Below are 23224 nucleotides of genomic sequence, written 5' to 3' on the forward strand. Positions count from 1 at the left end.
GGAGATGTAGCAAAACAGCAGACACCGCAAGTCGGGATTAAAGCTTGGAAAGAGAGAGAGAGAGTTTTGGTAACAGCGCAACTCTACAGATATCTGATCACGGCGACGTCAACGAAACGAACTCGAGCATCTTCCCTTTCTTGTCCTTTTTTTTTTTTCCTACTTAGTGATTTTCGGGCCTTGCCCATTCAGTCATCTTCATAGTGTAATGTCAATTATGGTGATACGAACGTACGGACAAAACAACACCCAGTCCCCGAGCAGAGAACATTTCTGACCTGGCCGGGACATGAATCCAGGCAGTGTCTTGTTGTTGTCGTCATCGTTGTTGTTGTTGTTGTTGTTGTTGTTAATATCTTCCAACCGAAGACCGATTTGATGCAGCTTTCCTCGCTAGTCTATTCAGTACAAGCCTCTTCTTGTCAGCATAACTACTGCAGTCTACTTCCATCTGAGCATGCCTTCTGTAATGAAGCCTTGGTCTCCCTCTACAATGTTTACATCCTGCCCACTGCACACACTTTCCCCCATAATCAAATTGACAGTTTCTTGATGCCTCAGGATGTCTCCTATCAACCGATCCCTTCTTTTTTTTACACATAAATTTATATTCGATTTTAATAAAGTTCTGTTTCTCAGAAACGCATTTGTTGCTGTTGCCATTCTTTATTTTGTATCCTCTCTATTTCAATAACTGTCAGTTGTTTTGCTGCTCAAATAACAAAAATCTTCTATTACTTTTAATGTCTCATTTGATAATCTAATTCCCGCAGCATGGTACAAAATTAATTCGACTATATTCTGTTATCCTTGTTTTCCTACCGTTGCTGTTCACCTAATCACCTGTTTTTAAGACATTAACCATCCGCTTCAGCTGCTCTTCCAAATTATTTGCCATCCCTCCCAGAATTACAGTGTCACTGACAAACGTCGAAACTTTCATTTCTTCTCCCTGAACTTCAATTGCCTTTCCATATTTCTCCTTGATTTCATTCAGAACTTACTCAATGTACGTATTAAATAAGAGCGGGAATTGGCTGCAACCTTGTCTCACTCCCTTCTCAACTGCTGCTTGTCTTTCATGTCCTTCATCTCTTACGACTGCAGTCTGTCTTGTATAAATTTAAAATGTTTGAATCATACTAACTAAAGTTATTTTACGCTAGAAAACAGCAATGTGGAATGTTTGCGAATCATTGAACTAGCAACGTCCTTTCACAACTCTCATACTGGTGACTGGTGTTGTCTCTCTTGTTTCCAGGGTCTTTAATTGAGATTAATTGTTGTCATTTGTCAGCGCCAGTCACGGTGGTTCGGTTGGGGGCTTTCTGTGATGAGTCTAAGAAGAAACTCGGAAGAGTGAACCATCTCTCAAAGTGTTAAAATACTTTGAGCCCGCAATACTGAAATGATTTTCAGAATAATGTCTTACAGAGACTATTATTTTAGCAACTCGAATAAGCAGGATGTTTTCAGATTAGCGAACTTCTCCATTTTTGTCTTATTGAACATAATCAATATACACCTGAAAATGTGCTGCACTACTTATTACGTTTAGACTTTGTATCGTAAAAGACTATTTGAGCGTCATCTATCCGACAGCTGTATTTTTACGCTATGATAATGTAATAAATACTGTGTTTTAGAAGATGTCCAAACAGAAAAAGTGTCGATACAGTTTGAGGTACTATCGAACAACGAGGTCATTGGGGAGGGCAGAAGCTCCTATTGGGCAACGATGGAGGCAGGAAACAGGCTAACCTTTTCACAGGAAACGTCTGTCATTAACGTTATGTGACTTAGCGAAATTGAGGAAAAAATAAATATGCTTGGCTAGATCGAGATATTCACACACCTCCCAGATAGATAATGCTGAATTGTGTAATTTAGACAATGTCATTGAAGCTTACCTTTCCTCACTGAGGATCGAAATTACACTCAATGGACTGAGAATTATTTTTAATCCCTATTGTTGCCTTCAGTTTCATACACCAAAAAAATCATATGTAGAATCAATTACTCTGTGTAATTAAGATCTAGTATCCACGGGAAAGAAATGAGATTTATAACGAACTGTTGTACGGAACGATGAGCTTAAATTCTTTGACACATGTTAGTTGAATCCCAAAGTGCGGAAAATTACCTGTTGTACAAAAACTTCTAAAAATTCGTTGAATTGATCGCTATCTAAATGACAATGTTTGTGTGTCCGCCCTGGTAGATGAGTGGTCAGCGCGATGGAATGTCATACCTAACGGCCCGGGTTCGATTCCCGGCTGCGTCGGAGATTTTCTCCGCTCAGTGACTGGGTGTTGTGTTGTCCTTATCATCATCATTTCATCCCCACCGACACGCAAGTCGCCGAAGTAGCGTCAACTCGAAAGACTTGCACCAGGCGAACGATCTGCTCGCCGGCAGGCTCTAGCCACACGGCATTTTCATTTCCAATGTTTGTGTAACTGCTTTCTTGCGTGTCGATAGGAGCGCCACGTTGCGTCAAATATACTTGCTGCCGTGGATTTACGTATTACAGCCAATACAGTGTAACGGTCAGTCGAACATAGCTTCCGCAATTTGTAATGAAACTTGCTGTGCTGATGCAATATATGCAACAAGAGCCGTAAATGGAAAATGTGTTTACGACTGGTTGAACCGCTTTTAGGACGGAAAGGAAACTGTTTCCTTACGTTACGTTCAGATTAATCATCAACAAGTACGACAACAGCCAGCACCGAGAAAATGCGACAGAAAATAGCACAAAATCATTGACAATCTCTGTGATTAACTTCGGAGAAATTGGGTGTTATCAAGGACACTGTTAAATCCATGTTTCACAAACATTTCGATGAGGGGAAGATATGTTTCCAGTTTTAACGGCAAAAATTGAACTGATGAACTGTAGGCAAAATGGATGGGAGTTTCTAGAAATGTCGTTGATATGTGCTACCAGTTCAATTCAGAGCCCCAGTGACCATCAGTGATATAGTCTTACCAATTTCCCACCTTCCAAGAAGAGTCACCTCCAAAATTCCCAAAGTAAGATACCGTGGATCACTTTTTTCGAGATCAACGGCATTAAGGAAGGGGAATTCGTTACTGGGTTTCAATCGTTCAGCCGCAAATATTTTGCGGGCTAGGCTACTTTGAAGTTGTACACAGCGGGAAAACGGGCTCTACTGCATGACAACGTCAGCACGTTGCGATGCAAGTTCTTGCTTAATCGCTGCGTACTGTTCTCGAATATTAACCGCGGTGCCCGGCTCGACCACCTGCAGACTTATCTTTTTCTCTGGAATTCTGAGAGGCGCACAATTTGCCGACATCAGAAGACTTGTGGCAACACTGCTTTTAACTATTCCTAAACAAGCGCCGACTGACAGTTCCCGAGTTTAGAATCTGCTCTTGGATCCTTCAGTAAAAGGACGTTATGTATACTGATATGTAATACTGTGCTTCTGTTCTTTTACCAGTCTTGTAAACAGAAGTTTCCTGCGCTCTTTTCCAGTGCGCATGCACTATTAAGTTGTCATTATAGCTTTTCCTATACATATTTTTAGCATGGCGCAGCAGAGTCAGCAACTGTAAAATGTAATTATATTAAATTTCAGCCTCTAGTTGCACACACAAAGAAACTTTACCTAGGTTTCGGCTATAATAATGTAGCCTTCTTCAGAAATGTCACAATATAAAATTAAATTATCACATGCCAGATATTGGCTTTGTCAAACTTAAAAATGGTTCAAATGGCTCTGAGCACTATGGGACTCAACTGCTGTGCTTATCAGTCCCCTAGAAATTAGAACTACTTAAACCTAACTAACCTAAGGACATCACACACATCCATGCCTGAGGCAGGATTCGAACCTGCGACCGTAGCAGTCGCACGGTTCCGGACTGCACGCCTAGAACCGCGAGACCACCGCGGCCGGCTGTCAAACTTAAATATTAGTACTCCAGTACATAATCATAAGACTGCGTCACTTATACTAATGTTTTGCCGTTCAAATCAGAACAAGTTAAAAGCATGTGTGTCAATTTTTACCTCTCTATCTACATTATTCCGTGGTTTATTAAGTTTTGAAATATATACTGACTTTTTGATCACCCGGTATTTTCGTTCTCATATTGTGTAGCTCATCTCAAAGCAAGGTTTACGAAATCTACATCTACAGCTACATAGAAGCTTCGTGATCCACCGCACGGCGCGTGGCGGAGGGTACTCCGGGCCGTTAATAGTCATTTCCATTCCTGTTCCACTGCCGGCATCTGTGGCCGAACGGTTCTAGGCTCTTCAGTCTGGAACCGCGCGATCGCTACGGTCGCAGGCTCGAATCCTGTCTCTAAGTCTAGGGGACTGATGACCTCAGATGTTAAGTCCCATTGTGCTCAGAGCCATTTGAACCTGTTCCACTAGCAAATAGAGCGAGGGAAAACAACTGACTGTATGCCTCCGTACGAACCCTAATTTCTCGTATCTTATTTTCATTGTCCTTACACGTAATGTATGTTGCAGGCAGTAGAAAAGTTCTGCAGTCAACTTCAAACGCCGTTTCTCTAGATTTTCTCAGTAGTGTTCCTCGAAAGTAATGTCGCCTTCGGTGCAAGGGCTCTCAATTGAGTTCCTGAAGCATGTCCGTAACACTTGCGTTGTGTTCGAGTGTACCAGTAACAAATCCAGCTGCCCGCCTCTGAATTGCTTCCATGTCTTCCTTTAATCCAATATAGTACGCAAACACTCGAGCTGTATTCAAGAATAGGTCGCACTAGCGTCCTGCCTGCGATCTCCTTTACAGAGGAGCCACACTTTCCTCGAATTCTCCCAATAAACAGAAGTCGACCATTCGCCTTCCCTACGACTATCCTCACATGCCCATTCCATTTCTTATCGCTTTGCAACGTTACTCTCTGATATTTAAACGTCGTGACTGTGTCAAGGAGGACACTGCTAATGCTGTAGCCGAACATTACTTACATTTTTGCACATTTAGAGCTGACTGCTATTCATCACGCCTACTAGAAATGTTGTCTAAGTCATCTTGTATCCTCCTATAGTCGATCAACTTCGACACGTTACCGTACACCACAGCATCGTCAGCAACCAACAGCAAATCGCTGTGTATCCGAGATGACTGGATCTACGCAATATTTTTGCACCTATTATGCACGGGTACTTTTCACAATCGATGCTATGGAAGTTGGTTGCCCTCTATTTTTACCACCGCATGTTGTTGTTGTTGTTGTTGTTGTGGTCTTCAGTCCAGAGACTGGTTTGCTGCAGCTCTCCATGCTACTCTATCCTGTGCAAGGTTCTTCATGTCCTAGTACCTACTGCAACCTACATCCTTCTGAATCTGCTTAGTGTATTCATCTCTTGGTCTCCCTCTACGATTTTTACCCTCCACGCTGCCCCCCAATACTAAATTGGTGATCCCTTGATGCCTCAGAATATGCCCTACCAACCGATCCCTTCTTCTAGTCAAGTTGTGCCACAAACTCCTCGTCTCCCCAATTCTGTTCAATACCTCCTCATTAGTTATGTAATCTACCCATCTAATCTTCGGCATTCTTCTGTAGCACCATATTTCGAAAGCTTCTATTCTCTTCTTGTCTAAACTATTTATTGTCCATGTTTCACTTCCACACATGGCTACACTCCATACATATACTTTCAGAAACGACTTTCTGACACTTAAACTATGCTCGATGTTAATAAATTTCTCTTCTTCAGAAACACTTTCCTTGCCATTGCCAGTCTACATTTTATATCCTCTCTACTTCTGCCATCATCAGTTATTTTGCTCCCCAAATAGCAAAACTCCTTTACTACTTTAAGTGTCTCATTCCCTAATCTAATTCCCGCAGCATCACCCGATTTAATTCGACTACGTTCCATTATTCTCGTTCTGCTTTTGTTGATGTTCATCTTATATCCTCCTTTCAAGACACGGTCCATTCCGTTCAACTGCTCTTCCAGGTCCTTTCCTGTCTCTGACAGAATTACTGTGTCATCGGCAAACCTCAAATTTTTTATTTCTTCTCCATGGATTTTAATTCCAATTCCAACGGCCATACCATGTTGAATACACCGGTTCTCGTCCGATCACCGAAGTTAAGCAACATCGGGCCCGGTTAGTACTTGGATGGGTGACCGCCTGGGAACACCGGGAGATGTTGGCTCCCTACACCACCGCATGATAGGAGTATTTTCGTCCTGTCGTGTGTAGTCTCTATTTGAATAATCCCATACCGGATGTGTCTGTGTCTGATGGCCGGTAGAAACATCCGATGAAGACACTGAACTCGTATTCGGGAGGAATTAAACAGCAACATCTTGATGCAACACCGAACGCACAAACAGTTTAACTTTCACCGTATCAACAACAGCAGCAGCAGAAGCTACATAGTACCCAGATGAAGTGGTGTGAACAGAAGGGGGTATTATTTCTCTAATTTCTTCTTTTCCTAAAGAAACAGTGTCTAACTCTGAACGCTTTGAATAACGTCGTTTTTTATACGTTTGTATTGTTACTGTGTGAGGTGTAAGGTATCTCCCTTGAATGCTTAGGAAATCTGACCAAGTTACAACGTCTAGGAACGCGTCTTACAGCAAAAAAAATGGTTCAAATGGCTCTGAGCACTATGGGACTAAACATCTTAGGTCATAAGTCCCCTAGAACTTAGAACTACTTAAACCTAACTAACCTAAGGACATCACACACACCCATGCCTGAGGCAGGATTCGAACCTGCGACCGTAGCAGCCTCGCGGTTCCGGACTGCAGCGCCAGAACCGCACGGCCACCGCGGCCGGCGTCTTACAGCAATCTGTAATCTTCGAAGAGTGCATATTTATTTCAATTGGTTAATTACTAAGGAAATCATTCACCGGAGCAAAGAAACATATAAAATGATTTGTTATTCGAAAGGGAATACAATTATTTATCCAGGGGGATGCTAGACATAACTGCCTCAATTAATGAAAGTGAAAAAAAAAGATCTTGAACAAATGATCATCGGAAGTGTTAAAGGAGGTTGGGATTTACAAATGAATTTGTGTAATGTGGACTGAGGAAGGAAGGGAAGAAGTTTAGAGTTTAAGTTTCCGTCAATGACGAGGTCGTTACGGATGGTGCACAAGTTTCGATAGGGGAAAAATGAGGGAGAAAATTGGCCGTGACCATTTGGTAGGACCCATGTCTTGTCATTCGTTTTAATTTGCTTAGGGAAATCACAGAAAAAGTAAATCTGGATGGCTGGATGGGGTCTGAGCCCCTGTACGTGTTGAATACAGATCAATTATCATGCAGGGCAAAGCCGGACTGAAAAAAAAAAAAAAACAAGGAAACTGCGATATAATTGACAGATATTTTCATAATCTCCTCAAAACTAACCTCCGACCTCCAAACTACAACTTCTGGCACTGCTGGAGGACACGACGTACCACCGACGACGGAAGAAATCAAAGAAACCATCAAAAGCTTTAAAAATATTGAACCCGGTGAAGAAGAATCAAAAACAGAAGAAATTTTAAAATAGAGATGCATGGCCTGCACAAAATCTTTCAGACGGTATTAGAGACCTAGACGTTACCAGAAGAATGGAAAACGGCACTGATTGTCCCGCTTCATAAGAAAGGAGACAAACAGGACGTTAAAATCTATAGAGGTTTGTCCCACCTTCTGGTCACCTACAAAATTCTTTCAAAAATACTTCTCAGGACAACAGAGGTGAAGCTAGGTAAACAACTCAGGGAGTATCAAGGAGGGTTGCGGAAAGGTCGCTCCTGCTCCGAGCAAATCCTTAACTTAAAGTCACTCATCCATCACAGAACGCTGAGTTCAAGGAATATTGTGGTGGCTTTCACTCACTTCAAAAAAGATTTTCGCTCGGTGGGCAGAGAGACCCTGGACGAGATCGTTAGGGAATTCGGGATCAAACGCAAATTGGCGAACATAATAAAAAAGGCCGTCAGAGACACAACCTCCAAGATGAAATTGGAGAACTCTCCTGGTCTTTTGAAATCAAAAGAGACGTGAGACAAGGTGGCTGGCTATCACCGTTACTATTCAGCTGTGTTCTACAAAATATTGTGACAATTTGGAAATCAAAACTTGAAAATAAAGGAAGAAGCCTGACTTGCTTAGGGAAAAAGTTGAGAAGAATTGGAGTAGACTTTATGGTCTTAGTGGATTACTTTGCGATACTGTTTGAAAGCCAAGAGCAGGCGACAATCGAGATCAGCCAGAACGGATTGACAGCGGGACGAGGCCGAGGAACTCGATAAAAAAGACCAAATTCATTATGAAGGACAAATATGGACGGAAATGCCTTGAAACAGAGGTAGGCCAGTAACGGGTACCTCGATGAGACCATTCACAAGGATGTGCTATAAAAAGCTGCGACAGGCGATCGGCTCTCAAAAATTGAGGAACGTATGGGCTGACTAGAAACTTTTACAACCAATAGTGCTTCCCTTGGAATGCGAAACCAAAATACTGTAATACTGGGGTCAAAACAGAATGCCTGTACGCCAGTGAATGCCTTTCGGTCAACTACAAGCCAGAGAAGTAGGGGACCTTGGGAAGGAGAATCCTACGAAAAATCATGAATGCAGTCCAGATTGACGTTGTCTGAAAACTTCAGAGAAAGAAAGAAGTCTAGCAGAATGTGAAGAGAATCTCGGACCATGAAAGGAAACAGAGGCCGATATTTCTTGAAAACCTGTACAGAATGGCCAAAAATAGACTATCCAAAGCAATATTTGATCACCTCTGGAATAAGAAGATCATCACGACGTGGGTTCAAGAAGCTCGGAAAGACATTGAGAGGTGTAACACCGCAGAAGGCCTCATGTTAGAACGGGGCATGTTTCGAAGTAGAATGTACGGTTTGGAAGAGTTTCAAGCAGAAAGAAATACAACGACCGGAAGAACATGGACGGAAGAACAAGAGCAACAGCATAGCTACTGTATGAAGGAGTATTGGAAACATAAGAAACTTCGTACAAAAAGGACAAAAGTGAAGGTGTAGCGTGAGTGGTTAAAAAATACCCAGTGCGAGGACTTGTCAACATGTTTCAACGGAGTCCACCGCCTTATCCTTTCATCATCCGTGAGGAAACGTAGAAAACTTCATGCATTGGGCTGAATCTCCCTAAAACATGGAGAGGTTTTGCGATACATTCTGGCATTTAGTACTGCGACACTGGTATCCAGATTATCAGTTCAGTCTGTAAACAGCCCTTCCAGACATATATCTAAAATTCACATTGAAGTAAGTTCATATTTGAGTCAATTACAAAGGAAAGTAGTGTATGATACGTACTTCTCTTAGAATACACGTCACTTTCACTGTTATTTTGTTTGTTTGTTAGATGGTATCAAATGATACTGGAGATTTCCAGGTCATCACCGGAATGCTAGATATTTGGTTCCATGTCAAATTAATATTACCACAACATGCAGTTTAAGATGGTTCAAATGGCTCTGAGCACTATGGGACTCAACTGCTGAGGTCATTAGTCCCCTAGAACTTAGAACTAGTTAAACCTAACTAACCTAAGGACATCACAAACATCCATGCCCGAGGCAGGATTCGAACCTGCGACCGTAGCGGCCTCGCGGTTCCAGACTGCAGCGCCTTTAACCGCACGGCCACTTCGGCCGGCTGCAGTTTAAGAGTCAGGCAAAACGACGTAACTGCTAGTATTGATGGACAGACGACGTGATACTGGATTCACGCCACTGCATATTCATTATTTTTGTTCGACCGAGTGGTTGAGACTAACCGTGAATTCGAGAGGTGCGGTATTCAAATAACAGGTGGCCCTCCAGAAATAGGTTTTCCGTAGTTTCTGTAACTAGCTTCAGGAGAATGCCAGAATGGTTCATTCGATAAGGGTATGACCGATTCGCCTCCCCATTACTGCCCCACTGAGATTTTGCAATGTTTCGAACCACCACTGTGTCAACTCTGACCTACAATGTTTGTGCATACAGAGTCTTCACTATTCTACACACAGTGAACAATTGAATATTTTGGTCTGCAAGTATCATCGACTGTTGTTTCAAACTCTTTCGATTCCTTGGCAATATACAATTCTATAAAAATGGAATAATATATATACAAGTTGAAGAAAAAGTGCCACACTTGGCGACCGGCATACGAGTCTTCATCTCAATTCAAGACAAAAGTGTATCTAGCAAAAACCTAGCCCCGCCAATAGGTTTAATAGAAATACGATTTGAAAAACGAGGCTCTGGCAACGCTGTAACTGTGTGCAACGTGGCCAAGAAAAGACACCGTGAAGTCTGAGCTGTGCCGGTGCCGTCCCATTGGCTCAATGAGACGATGCAATGTCGTGGGGAATGCATACGCAGACTAGCTGACGTTCGTGTCAAACTTTTATTTTCAGTTAGAGCATAAAATTGTATCCAGTTTACACCTCCACAATACGGCATCTTCTGTATTTCTTTCTATTGCTGTTACATTTATTTAAACATTAAGACATAATATGAGCTTCTTAGAGACGTAAACGACCACTTTGTTTCGTCAGTGACACGAATAAAGCCAACAGAAAATAATATTCGGTACAGTAATATCGTCTGTATCCTATGAGCTTCAAAAACCACAATAGGTGGGCTATACTAGATTGCACATTACGCTACGCACAATAATTTCACTCTGTAGCTTTCATGTCCAGGCTTATCTTCACAGAGTCGGTACTCACACGTACGAATAGCGTTTGCTTTTTTTTAAATTCTTCATTAATAACAAATTCGGTTGTACATCAATAACCCACTACCTAACTAATTAATGGGTCCTACGAATTTACAATAGTGTTAACATGCAGCTAATGTATGGTGGTGTTAATACACTTCAGTCTAAATGGGCAAGCTACTACTTTTACTTAAGAAAAGATGGTCAAAGCGACCACCTTGTATTTGCAAATACTTCGCCACTCGCTGGATCATACTGCACTTTTATTCCAAAGTGTGGCGTTGCACCATAATGCTGAAACCATAGCTGTCGTCGAACACAAAGTGGTACGCTTTTCAATGCATCAGGGAAAGTATTGTAAAGACACGTACGAAACAGGAGCGTTTTCAGCATGTCCGGCAATAGGTAAGGGCCCGAAGGTACTCCTCCCACAGGCTTATGCCAAAGCATGCGTGAAAGCCACGTTCACAGGTGACATGTGGGTTGTGTTCCGACCAATAATGGCTGTTGTAGAAGTTGAAAATACCTTCACGAGTGAAGCTAGGTTCAGCTGACCATAGCACGTTATTTATAAAATTTTCATTATCTTCCACTTGGTGCAAAAGCCATTCATAAAACTGTACTCGTCGAATGCGGTCTTCTGGTCGCTCATGTTGAGTTAACGTGTAATCATACGGATGAAGATCTTCATCTTGCAACACTTCAACAACCAGTCTTTGATATATCTCGAACAGTCGTTCAGCATCATGCATTCTTCGCCGAGGTGACTAGTGAACGGTTTCAAGAATCGCGTTCTCTGTTTGTGGAGTACGTCTAGTCCTTGGGCGACCTTTGTCCATTGCTTGTGGACGAAATTACCGGTTTCCCGAAGGTGTTGTTCCAGGCGACGAAAAACAGTCTTGCCGGGATGGCGCCTTTCAGGGTACCGTGCAGAATATGCACGAGCAGCAGCACCTTCGTTATCGGATGCACCGAGCACCAAAAGAATATCGCCCTACATGAACTTGACGAGACCAAATATGATTGTGCACTATGCGTTTAGTAGACAAATGCATGTAGTTTAATAGATCTCACTATCGCGTAATAGGCTATTGTCATATGCCAAAATGATGGCCTGCTTACAAACGACGAGAACTTTGGAACGGACGTCAAAAAATAAATAAAAAAGTAATCTGATGAGGATTCGAACCATCGCTCCATGGCAGATGTGGGTCCCAGCAGTCTACTCAGTTAACGACGACGGCTGGTACGGTATTGGGGGGAAAGGGGGGGGGGTTAATAGTTAATACACGTTCCTCCGTACATTCCGTTGCGCTGCACGATGTGATATTGTTGCCAGCTCTTCGGTTTCATACATGTGTTTCCAAAATGCACCCGATCTAATTTTATCAGATAAACTTTTGTCTTGAAACGGGATGAGGAATCTCATGCCGACCTCCAAATGAGGAATTTTTTCTGCCCTCTGTCCGAAAGCATAGACATTAGCTGCTAGTGGGCATTGAAATTAATCGATGGGTTAAGTTGAAAATTTGTGCTAGACCGGGGATCGAATCTGTGTTTCTCCGTTTTTCGCGAAGGGTTTCCTTAACCGCCTCGGCCATCCGGACACGATTCCTGCTCGACCCAAATTTGCAACTACCCACCCACTACTGACATAGTGCCGCTTCCCATTACCCTCACTACTCGCAGCGATCGCTGATTCCCGTAGGAGTTTGGGTTTGTTTGTACATCTGTACGGAAAGGAACATTGGCCGTCTCACCCTACTTATGTATATGTGGCGTCTGTTCTTTCGGACCTGTCCGAAAGAGCATACACCATCGTTGATTCTGGAGCAAGAGAAAACGAGAGAGAGAGAGAGAGAGAGAAATATACTGTTACTACAAGTTATTCGCCATCCTAGCCAAGGTCGCTATAGCATGCTTCTTTGGTAACGTTCGATTCGGAAGTGAGCCGGTTCGAGGCCTGGTGGTGGATGAAATTATCTGTGTCAGTATCTGGTCGGCAAAGGGAGGTGAGGTGGGGGCATAAAGTTCCTGATCAGCAATCTTTGTACTATTGTTCTGTATTAAATTCCAAACCACTTCGCAGTGTCTCATGAAGTGAGGGCTTGTGACACTGTTTGTTGATGGTGATCCGTTGGTCGGATGGAAACATTAAGCTCCGCGGCCCTCATGGTGCTATCTGAGAGGACTACTAGGTTTCACCCTCTCCCTCCTCTCATCATCATCATCATTATGAAACACTATATTATACCGGTATCCACTACACTCACCTACATTCTACAATTACATATACGGCACAACTCTCAGTTATCCACAACGGAAGTGGCCAATGTGCGCGGAGGAGGAACGCCCTTTCCGACAGGCAGCTGAAACCATCCCGTGGGATATCCCAGCCAACAATGCTGGGCGACCTTTTTTTTTTTTTTTAGTGTGACTTCAGTCATTAGTATGTTGGTGACCAGATGCCTGATGCGGCAGCTGTGGTGTCACCGCTAGACACCACTCTTGCTAGGTGGTAACTTAAATCGGCCGCGGTCCTGTAGTACATGTCGGACCCGCGTGTCGCCACTGTGGGATCGCAAACCTAGCGCCACCACAAGGCAGGTCTCGAGAGACTGAGGAGACCTCGCCCCCAGTTGTACGGACAACATAGCTAGCGATTGGACGTGCTAAGCCTTGCTCTCATTTGCCGAGAGATAGACAGTAGAATAGCCCTCTGCTAAGTTAAATGGCGACCACCTAGCAAGGCGCCATTTGTATCAGTGCCAATAGCTTACGAGTATGCAGGAGAGATGTATTCCAACAAGAGAATAAAGTTAAGTATTAAAAAGGCTACGTATTTTTCTTTAGTGCATTTATAAGTCTCATGTTCCAGACTTCACGCCCGTCTGCGTTAGCCTTGCGTGCCCTATCGGCTACAGCATTGTGTCTGGGCTGTATGGTCTAGACACAACAGCAGCAATGCCCAGTGCTAAACGGTGCTATAATTGTGAAATCGACTGCAGACCATCAATGTAGAAGACGCAGTGAGTATGTGATGTTGCTCTTGAAAACGTGCATTTTGTGTGTACGTTAAAGTGGGCAAGGTAACTACAGTAGTTAGTTGGCTACAAATGTAAAAAAGTCTAGTTACTGTGGTTTACTATCTATCCTTATCCCAATAGAAACGGGAGATTGGAACACATTGTTTCAAAGGTTTGTTCCTGTGGTACGATAACAGTTCGTCACCGACATTCAAATCATTTTCGATCTCGCCCTCCGTACTCGTCCTATGGGGTTTGCAGGGAAAAATCTGCATGGACAGGAGTTAATAGTTTTCTTTTTCTCCTCGTACTTACGCTCTTTGTGACATCAAGTCCTGTTAATGGTGACGCAAGTTTTCTAATCTTACGTAGAGGACAGTTCATGCTGCTACATGTTTATCAAACTTTTAGTCTGGCGAAATTTACATAGCGTTGCGTAAATTTGTGAGTACTACAGTGTGACGGAAACTTAGGATTAACCAAACATTCAGCCGGACTGCTCATTACGAGACTACACTCAAGCGTTCATAACGGGTGGCAGGACAAAGAATCCAGTGAAATTTTTTTAAGTGCTGTGTCTGAAAACTACCTTAAGCAGTTAAACAGAGAACCGACTCGTGGCGATAACATACGTATTAGACCTTCTGGTGACAAACAGACCCGAACTATTTGAAACAGTTAACGCAGAACAGGGAACCACCGATCATAAAGCGGTTACTGCGTCGATGATTTCAGCCGTAAATAGAAATATTTAAAAAGGTAGGAAGATTTTCCTGTTTAACAAAAGTGACAAAAAGCAGATTTCAGAGTACCTGACGGCTCAACACAAAAGTTTTCTCTCAAGTACAGATAGTGTTGAGGATCAGTGGACAAAGTTCAAAACCATCGTACAATATGCGTTAAATGAGTATGTGCCAAGCAAGATCGTAAGAGATGGAAAAGAGCCACCGTGGTACAACAACCGAGTTAGAAAACTGCTGCGGAAGCAAAGGGAACTTCACAGCAAACATAAACATAGCCAAAGCCTTGCAGACAAACAAAAATTACGCGAAGCGAAATGTAGTATGAGGAGGGCTATGCGAGAGGCGTTCAATGAATTCGAAAGTAAAGTTCTATGTACTGACTTGGCAGAAAATCCTAAGAAATTTTGGTCTTACGTCAAAGCGGTAGGTGGATCAAAACAAAATGTCCAGACACTCTGTGACCAAAATGGTACTGAAACAGAAGATGACAGACTAAAGGCCGAAATACTAAATGTCTTTTTCCAAAGCTGTTTCACAGAGGAAGACTGCACTGTAGTTCCTTCTCTAGATTGTCGCACAGATGACAAAATGGTAGATATCGAAATAGACGACAGAGGGATAGAGAAACAATTAAAATCGCTCAAAAGAAGAAAGGCCGCTGGACCTGATGGGATACCAGTTCGATTTTACACAGAGTACGCGAAGGAACTTGCCCCCCTTCTTGCAGCGGTGTACCGTAGGTCTCTAGAAGAGCGTAGCGTTCCAAAGGATTGGAAAAGGGCACAGATCATCCCCGTTTTCAAGAAGGGACGTCGAACAGATGTGCAGAACTATAGACCTATATCTCTAACGTCTATCAGTTGTAGAATTTTGGAACACGTATTATGTTCGAGAATAATGACTTTTCTGGAGACTAGAAATCTACTCTGTAGGAATCAGCATGGGTTTCGAAAAGACGGTCCGCATTTTCGTCACAAGCATAAATAGACTCAGAGGGACATAGACACGGGTTCCCAGGTAGATGCCGTGTTTCTTCACTTCCGCAAGGCGTTCGATACAGTTCCCCACTGTCGTTTAATGAACAAAGTAATAGCATATGGACTATCAGACCAATTGTGTGATTGGATTGAAGAGTTCCTAGATAAGAGAACGCAGCATGTCATTCTCAATGGAGAGAAGTCTTCCGAAGTAAGAGTGATTTCAGGTGTGCCGCAGGGGAGTGTCGTAGGACCGTTGCTATTCACAATATACATAAATGACCTTGTGGATGACATCGTAAGTTCACTGAGGCTTTTTGCGGATGATGCTGTAGTATATCGAGAGGTTGTAACAATGGGAAATTGTACTGAAATGCAGGAGGATCTGCAGCGAATTGACGTATGGTGCAGGGAATGGCAATTGAATCTCAATGTAGACAAGTGTAATGTGCTGCGAATACACAGAAAGAAAGATTCTTAATCATTTAGCTACAATATAGCAGGCCAGCAACTGGAAGCAGTTAATTCCATAAATTATCTGGGAGTAGACATTAGGATTTAAAATGGGATGCCATATAAAATTAATCGTCGGTAAAGCAGATGCCAGACTGAGATTCATTGGAAGAATCCCAAGGAAATTCAATCCGAAAACAAAGGAAGTAGGTTACACTACGCTTGTTCGCCCACTGCTTGAATACTGCTCAGCAGTGTGGGATCCGTACCAGATAGTGTTGATAGAAGAGATAGAGAAGATCCAACGGAGAGCAGCGCGCTTCGTTACAGGATCATTTAGCAATCGCGAAAGCGTAACGGAGATGATAGATAAACTCCAGTGGAAGACTCTACAGGAGAGACGCTCAATAGCTCAGTACGGGCTTTTGTTGATGTTTCGAGAATATACCTCACCGAGGAGTCAAGCAGTATATTGCTCCCTCCTACGTATATCTCGCGAAGAGACCATGAGGATAAAATCAGAGAGATTAGAGCCCACACAGAGGCATACCGACAATCCTTCTTTCCACGAACAATACGAGACTGGAATAGAAGGAAGAAACGATAGAGGTACTCAAGGTACCCTCCGCCACACAGCGTCAGGTGGCTTGCGGAGTATGGATATAGATGTAGATGTAGATGTAGAAAATGATCTGACACGTGGTTCCTAGTCTCTCAAGTCCGCGTGCACCAACAGGACTGCTGCTCACTTCCCCGTATCTAGCAAATGTCCTGCGCTTAATGCGTGCCACTAAGCTTCCCGTGTCAAAAGATAGGCTGCTGTAACCTTATCTGCCGGTGACACATCAGAACTCATAAACCGCACCGTAAAGTCTCTAGGTGAGGCGTCGCTGAGAACAGCCCATAAACGTCGGTACTAATTTAAGCTGGCATTGCTAAATGAGATGTCCCTTATTGCCGTCGTAAATGTGTACTTATGTATTTAATAACCCAAGTGATCATTCCCGGTGGGGATAAAGTGATTTTTTCCCTTAATTTACTTATTCATGCTCAAATGCTAACATTACTTCGGATAGCAGAGCCTGTTTCATTCTAAACTGTTTTCTACATTTGATGCTGAGCTGTTCTCAGATTTGATCCGAAAGACTTACACGTAAAACAGGACCGACTCATAATAAAAGATTATCGTAGTCACAAGTAGGTAGCCACACCTGCCTTCCTCTCTTCACCTTTAACGAGTAAGTCACCGCAAGTTTCGACCGCAAGTTTCGACTGCGCTCATAACGACAAGTTTTGCAGACTATTTTTAGAAAATATGGTATGAAGAATCGTAATAAAGTAAAAGGTAGCGTTCCTACAAAGGAGGGCAAGTACGAATAAAACAGTACAGTTTCTTATTACTTGAGAGCTGTCGGGAACTCGTAGTGTGTTCAGCGTTCCTATTTTATGAAATGCCGACCTTATCACTTCTACAATACAGCATATTTTATACAAATTCATAAACTGCTGTCTACCTACGAAGCTGTCCAGTTCAGTATCAAGCTTTCGACGTACAATACTCGTGTGCATCAATGAAATTAACTTCATTTAGAATTCCAACATCTGCAATCGCTGATACACATTATAAAAACGACAATGAAGCTTTTTTTGTGCAGCGATTGTCGTGTCGGTCAGACTTTTTGTTAATACCAAATTAGTGAATAGAGGAAAAGATATCTTACTCTAAATTAAAGCAGAAAGCGATTGTGTCTGTTTCCCGTTACTTTTTCTGACATTAGATATCCACTGATATTACTGAACCGAACAGGAAGGTGATACTGTTTCCAAGTGACATTTCTTTCCCAACATTTGTCATGAAACGTTTAAAAAAACTCATTGCATATAACGTGACATTCGCTAACGAGGAAAATTGATATCACCGTTTCGTAACCTCGTTCATCGTCAGCGCGTGAAAAAATCTTTTTCGCATGATGTTTCACTGCCAAATAATATAGGTCGATGAAACTTGGGCCAGATATAGAAAGAACCGCTAATGTATAGTACAGAAGGTAATTGAAATAAATACGCAATGAGACGGGCGGTAATGACACTTTTATTCAAAGAAAATAATTACACTGAAGTCACCGCAGTTTATGATGGTCCCCTGGACATTACAAAAGGCGGCACATGGTTCCTAATGTCCGCCGCGATGGTTGAATGGATATCGTGGCGGACTGCTGTCCTCAGGGGCTAGGTCGGGGATTTTCTCCGCTCAGGGACTGGGTGTGTTGTGTTTCCTTCATAATCGTTTCATCTCCATCCGGCGCGCAGGACGCCCAATGTGGCGTCGAATGTAATAAGACCTGCACCAAGGCGGCCGGACCTGCCCCGTAAGGGACCTCCCGGCCAATGACACCAAACGCTCATTTCCATTTTTCCATAGTTCCTAATACTGTGTGTGATCACCACTGACGGCAGTGCATGCTTTGCAACGTGCTCCCATGCTGGCCACAAGGGGAAGAAGGAATTCTTGTGGTAAAGCGTTCTATTCCTCCAACAGCATGGTTGACAGTTGCTGTATGGTCGCTGGTGAATGTGGACGCGCTGCAATACATTTTTCCAATGCAACCCACACTTAGTCGGGGGAACGGGCAGGCCAGTCTATTCGCCCAATATCTTAGAGCTCCTCGACCTGCGCAGTTCGATGCAGCTGCGCATTGTGATCCATAAAAGCGAAGGCAGGGCCGGAAGCAATCGTGAGAAGACGCACATGGCGAAAGAGTACAGTGTCATAATAACGTTGAGCCGGGAGTGTTACGTGTTCAAAGATTTGGAGGTTCAAAATGGCTCTGAGCACTATGGGACTTAACATCTGAGGTCATCAGTCCCGTAGAACGTAGAACTACTTAAACCTAATCAAACTAAGGACATCACGCACATCCATGCCTGAGGCAGGATTCGAACCTGCGACAGTAGCGGTCGCGCCGAGATTTGGAGGCCAGTGCGCCTTTTGCAACTGTATGTCCCTGCACACCAAAACGACCATGTTAGACATTGCTGGACGTATTCTGATTTGGTGAGAGGTGGGAACGCTTAACGCACACAGGAACATTGTCGAACATTATCGTTTGGTGGTCCAGGTGTTATGATGTGGGGAGGCATAACGTTGCATGGGTGTGCTGACGTCCAAACCTTTGAACTCGGTACGCTCACCAGTCAACATTATTGTGACACTGTACTACCTTCCCAAGTGCCTCTTTTCAGGGGTACATTCGACTCTGATTTCATTTTTATGGATAGCAGTGACCGAAAGCCTTGAACAACGCAGACGGAGGAGCTCTTGGAATGAGAGGGTATTCGGCGAATAGATTGGCCTGCAGTTCCCCTAACTTAAATCCCATAGAACATGTGTGGGATGCGTTGGGAAGACGTACTGCAGTACATCCAGATGCACCGTCGACTATCCAGCAGTTGTCAACCGCGCTTGTGGATGAATGGAACGCCCTACCGCAAGAACTCCTTGCCAAACTTGTGGCCAGCATGGGAGTTCGTTGCAGAGCTTGCATTGCCAGCCGCAGTGATCGCACACCCTATAAAGACCATGACCCGCCATTTGTAATCTCCACAGGACAATCATAAATCGTAGTGACTTCAGTATAATTATTGTCTTTGAATAAGAGCGTCATTTATTCTCACCTCGTTGCGCATTTCTTTCAATTACTTTCTGTACTGAACTGTACTGTACTATATTGCTGCAATTCTTTTTATGTATGGTACAAGTTTCATCGAGTTATGTTACTCGGCAGTGATACACCACGCAAAAGTTATTTTTATGCGTAAGTTTTGCACACCACTATACTTCGCAGACGACTGAAAGTTCTTGACGTAGCGATTGTTACGGTATAAAGGATCATTCTGAAGTCATGATCACAACAATATGATAATTACAAGGTGCGTTCCATAAGCAATGCGACCAAATTCATAAAAAATAATTTATTGAATATATTCGTACAAATAATCAAAAATTTTCAAAATAGCACCCTCTTGCGTCGATACACTTCTGGAGGCAGTGTTTCTATGCCTGGATGGCATCCTGGAATTCCTTTTCCGGAATGTCCTTTAGAGCTGATGTAACATGAGCCTGGATGCATTCAATCGTGTCCCAATGTTTTCCTTTCATGACTCCTTTCAACCGAGGACTCAAAAAAAGTCAGCGGGAGCCAGGTCAGGACTGTAGGGAGGCTGGGGAACCAATGGGGTCTTAGTCCTGGCCAGGAAGTTGTTGACAATGAAGGCGCTGTGACTCGGCACGTTGTAATGGTGAACTTTCCACGTGTCCTTGATGTCGCTTCGGCAGCGCGAGACCCTCCTTTTCAGTCTTTTGAGCACTTCCAAGTAGAAAACTGAGTTCACTGTAGTCCCGGTAGGTACGAATTCGTGGTGTACAATGCCTCTGATGTCAAAGAAGACAATGAGCATGGTTTTGATCCCGGACTTGTTGATGCGTGCCTTCTTGGGACGGGGCGACGATGGGGTGTGCCACTCTGAACTCTGCCTTTTTGTCTCAGGGTCGTACTCAAAACTCCAAGACTCATCACCAGTGATAACTGAGTTTAAAAAATGAAGATCATTTTCGCACATTTCCAACATTTCTCGGCACCGAAGCACTCGCATGTGCTTGTGTTCGTCGGTCAACACTTTTGGGACGAGTTTGGCACACAACTTTCTCATGTTCAAATCTTCGTTCAAAATGCGGAAAACGGTTGTTTTTGACATGTTTTGAGTTTCTGCTATCAATTGATGGCTTAGCCGTTTGTCAGAGTTCAAACAATCGCGCACACGCGTCACATTTTCGTCGACTCGTGCGGTTGATGGCCGTCCACTGCCAGGTTCGTCGGTGATCTCCTCTCGCCCTCCATGAACGACTTGTGCCATCGGAAAACTTGTGATTTGGACAAGCAATCGGTCCCAAAGGCATGCTGAAGTAATGGAAACGTTTCGGTGGCGGACTTCCCAAGTTTAACGCAAAATTTGATAGCGTACCGTTGCTCTACAGAATGATCCATTGTGCCGTGTTACATAAACTCAAAACGGGGTTGACGGAAACTCACGCCCTGACTCTCCGATAGGTCGCAGCCGAATGAGACAAAGAGCGTTTTGAAGCTAACACCCCCCCCCCCCCCCCCAGTTAACCCAGCCGATTACAACACGCTGTGGTGTACCATTGCGTCAGAAAAAAATTGGTCGCGTTACTTACGGAACGCACTCTGTATGCGTTACTGGGTTGTAAGGATTTTGCCGTGGCTTTAATTCTAGCGACATTAGGGATGTGAGCTGGTCCTGGAATGATGGAAGCTTCGCTACTGAACTGTGTTTTACGGGTGAACATCGACCACTCAGATTTACCCCAATTTTCTGAGATGAATTTTGGCTATAATTGTAGAAACATATAGAACACTAACATGCAAAAGTAGGGTATTCTTATGGGTAATGCAGATGGCAAGTTAAATGCAGGTGGAGATACGAATAGGCCGTGGTGTTTTTGGCTTGTTTATTGCTTCGAAAAGCACTGCAAATAACCTGAAGAGACATTAGGATAACTCGTGGATACATTGACCGTTCGTTACTGAATCTGTACCTATTTGCAAATAGACAAGCATTTGCAGAGGGGTATTACAAAGATGGAAAACACACTCAGCATTTATTTGTGCTTTTTCATGTGTTTCTCTAGGTTCTGGCTTCACTTTTGATATCCCATTTAGTATAACTACTTTACTATACTTTTTTCTCCGATGTTGCTTCATACCTGAATGTACTATGTAACGAATAATCAAGGGAGGAACATACTACGTATTGTTTAGAGACGAGAAGAAATTTAATGTTTCCGGCTTCGATGGGTCGTCGTGTGTGTGGAAGAAATACATATCTGAACTGGACTCCGGCTAATATGGAGGACTTTGTCAAACATGGTGGTGGTGTCATCGTGCTTGTGCTGCAAGTCGTTAAATGCCACCGGAGGTCATCGGTCTCGTCGGATTAGGGAAGGAAGTCGGCTGTGCCCTGTCAAAGGAACCATACCGGCATTTGCCTGAAGCGGTTTAGGGAAATCACGGAAAAGCTAAATCAGGATAGCAGGACGCGGAATTGAACCGTCGCCCTCCCGAATGCGAGTCCAGCGTGCTAACCACTGCGCCACCTCGCTCGGTAATCTCAAAGGAATCAAGTAAATGTAGCCTATAAACCTGTAAGCCAGCTCGTTACTTGAAATTTGGATCAGAATCGTGCAAAACACCAAGATTTTCTTGTTAGATGTTAGTTTTCGATTCTGGAGTACCTTTTGTCATTTCTTTCTGTTTGGTTCGTTTATTTTAAATAATGTGGCAAATTCTTACTTGTTTTTTGGCGATAAGTGTGAATGAAACATTTCTATAATCACCCATGCCTATTTCCGCTGGTATCCTACCTTCGAATAATTCGGAGAGCTTGAGTACAGGTCATATCCATAAGATAGCGAAATACGTGGTGTAAGCGTGTTGCCGCACATTTGGCGTTGTTTGAAATGTTAGCCACACCTTGCCGTCCCTGCCAGTTGAGGTAGCTTAACCACAGTGGGCGATGGAAGGACGGGTGTCGCGTTCCACTGTAGGAGTAGCTTCGGAACTGTACGTTGGCAACCAGAACCCGCCATCATCCGCACGAACCGTACGCCTCCTTCTTATTTTCAGTAGTATACGTGATAAAGAACTCTTGTGTGTTGATTGCTATTGTTGCCATAATTGATTTGAATTTTATCTTAAATTAATTTCTATCCATTATACCTCGCGAACTACGTATCAGAATTCAGGCATACGTTCGATTATGTCGTTTTAATTAGTGGCTTCAGCGCCCTGTAAGGTGGTTTTCGACTGATTAATCATTTGCGAAGAAATACTCGGACGGAGATTCCTTTCACGTTACTGTAATTTGCATGCATCCTGTAAGAGAGATAAATAAAAGCTATTAGAAAGATCACGTAAATCGTAAAAGAAGCATCAGGTCTACTAAAGAGACTGCCTACACTATGCTTGTCCGTCCTCTCGTGGAGTATTGCTGCGCGGTGTGGTATCCTTACCAGGTATAATTGACAGAAGACATCAAAGAGATCCACAGAAGGTAAGCTCGCTTTGTCTTATCGTGAAATAGATTAGAGAGTGTAATGGATGTGATAAACGAGTTTGGGTTCTAAATGGCTCTCAGCATTATGGGACTTAACATCTGAGGTCATCAGTCCCCTAGAACTTAGAACTACTTAAACCTAACTAACTTAAGGACATCACACACATCCATGC

General features: G+C 43.3%; 1 protein-coding gene and 1 non-coding gene across 2 annotated transcripts in view; both read left to right on the forward strand.

Annotated features, from left to right (window-relative positions):
- LOC126248717 (dedicator of cytokinesis protein 3) overlaps positions 1 to 23224 on the forward strand; it is a 1129652-nt gene that overhangs the window by 883585 nt on the left and 222843 nt on the right. The window lies entirely within an intron of this gene.
- Positions 6059 to 6177, forward strand: LOC126250109 (5S ribosomal RNA). Its single transcript, XR_007545672.1, has one exon. It is a non-coding gene; the product is annotated as a 5S ribosomal RNA (ribosomal RNA).

This window comes from Schistocerca nitens, chromosome 3 (assembly GCF_023898315.1).
Source record: "Schistocerca nitens isolate TAMUIC-IGC-003100 chromosome 3, iqSchNite1.1, whole genome shotgun sequence".
Lineage (NCBI taxonomy): Eukaryota > Metazoa > Arthropoda > Insecta > Orthoptera > Acrididae > Schistocerca > Schistocerca nitens.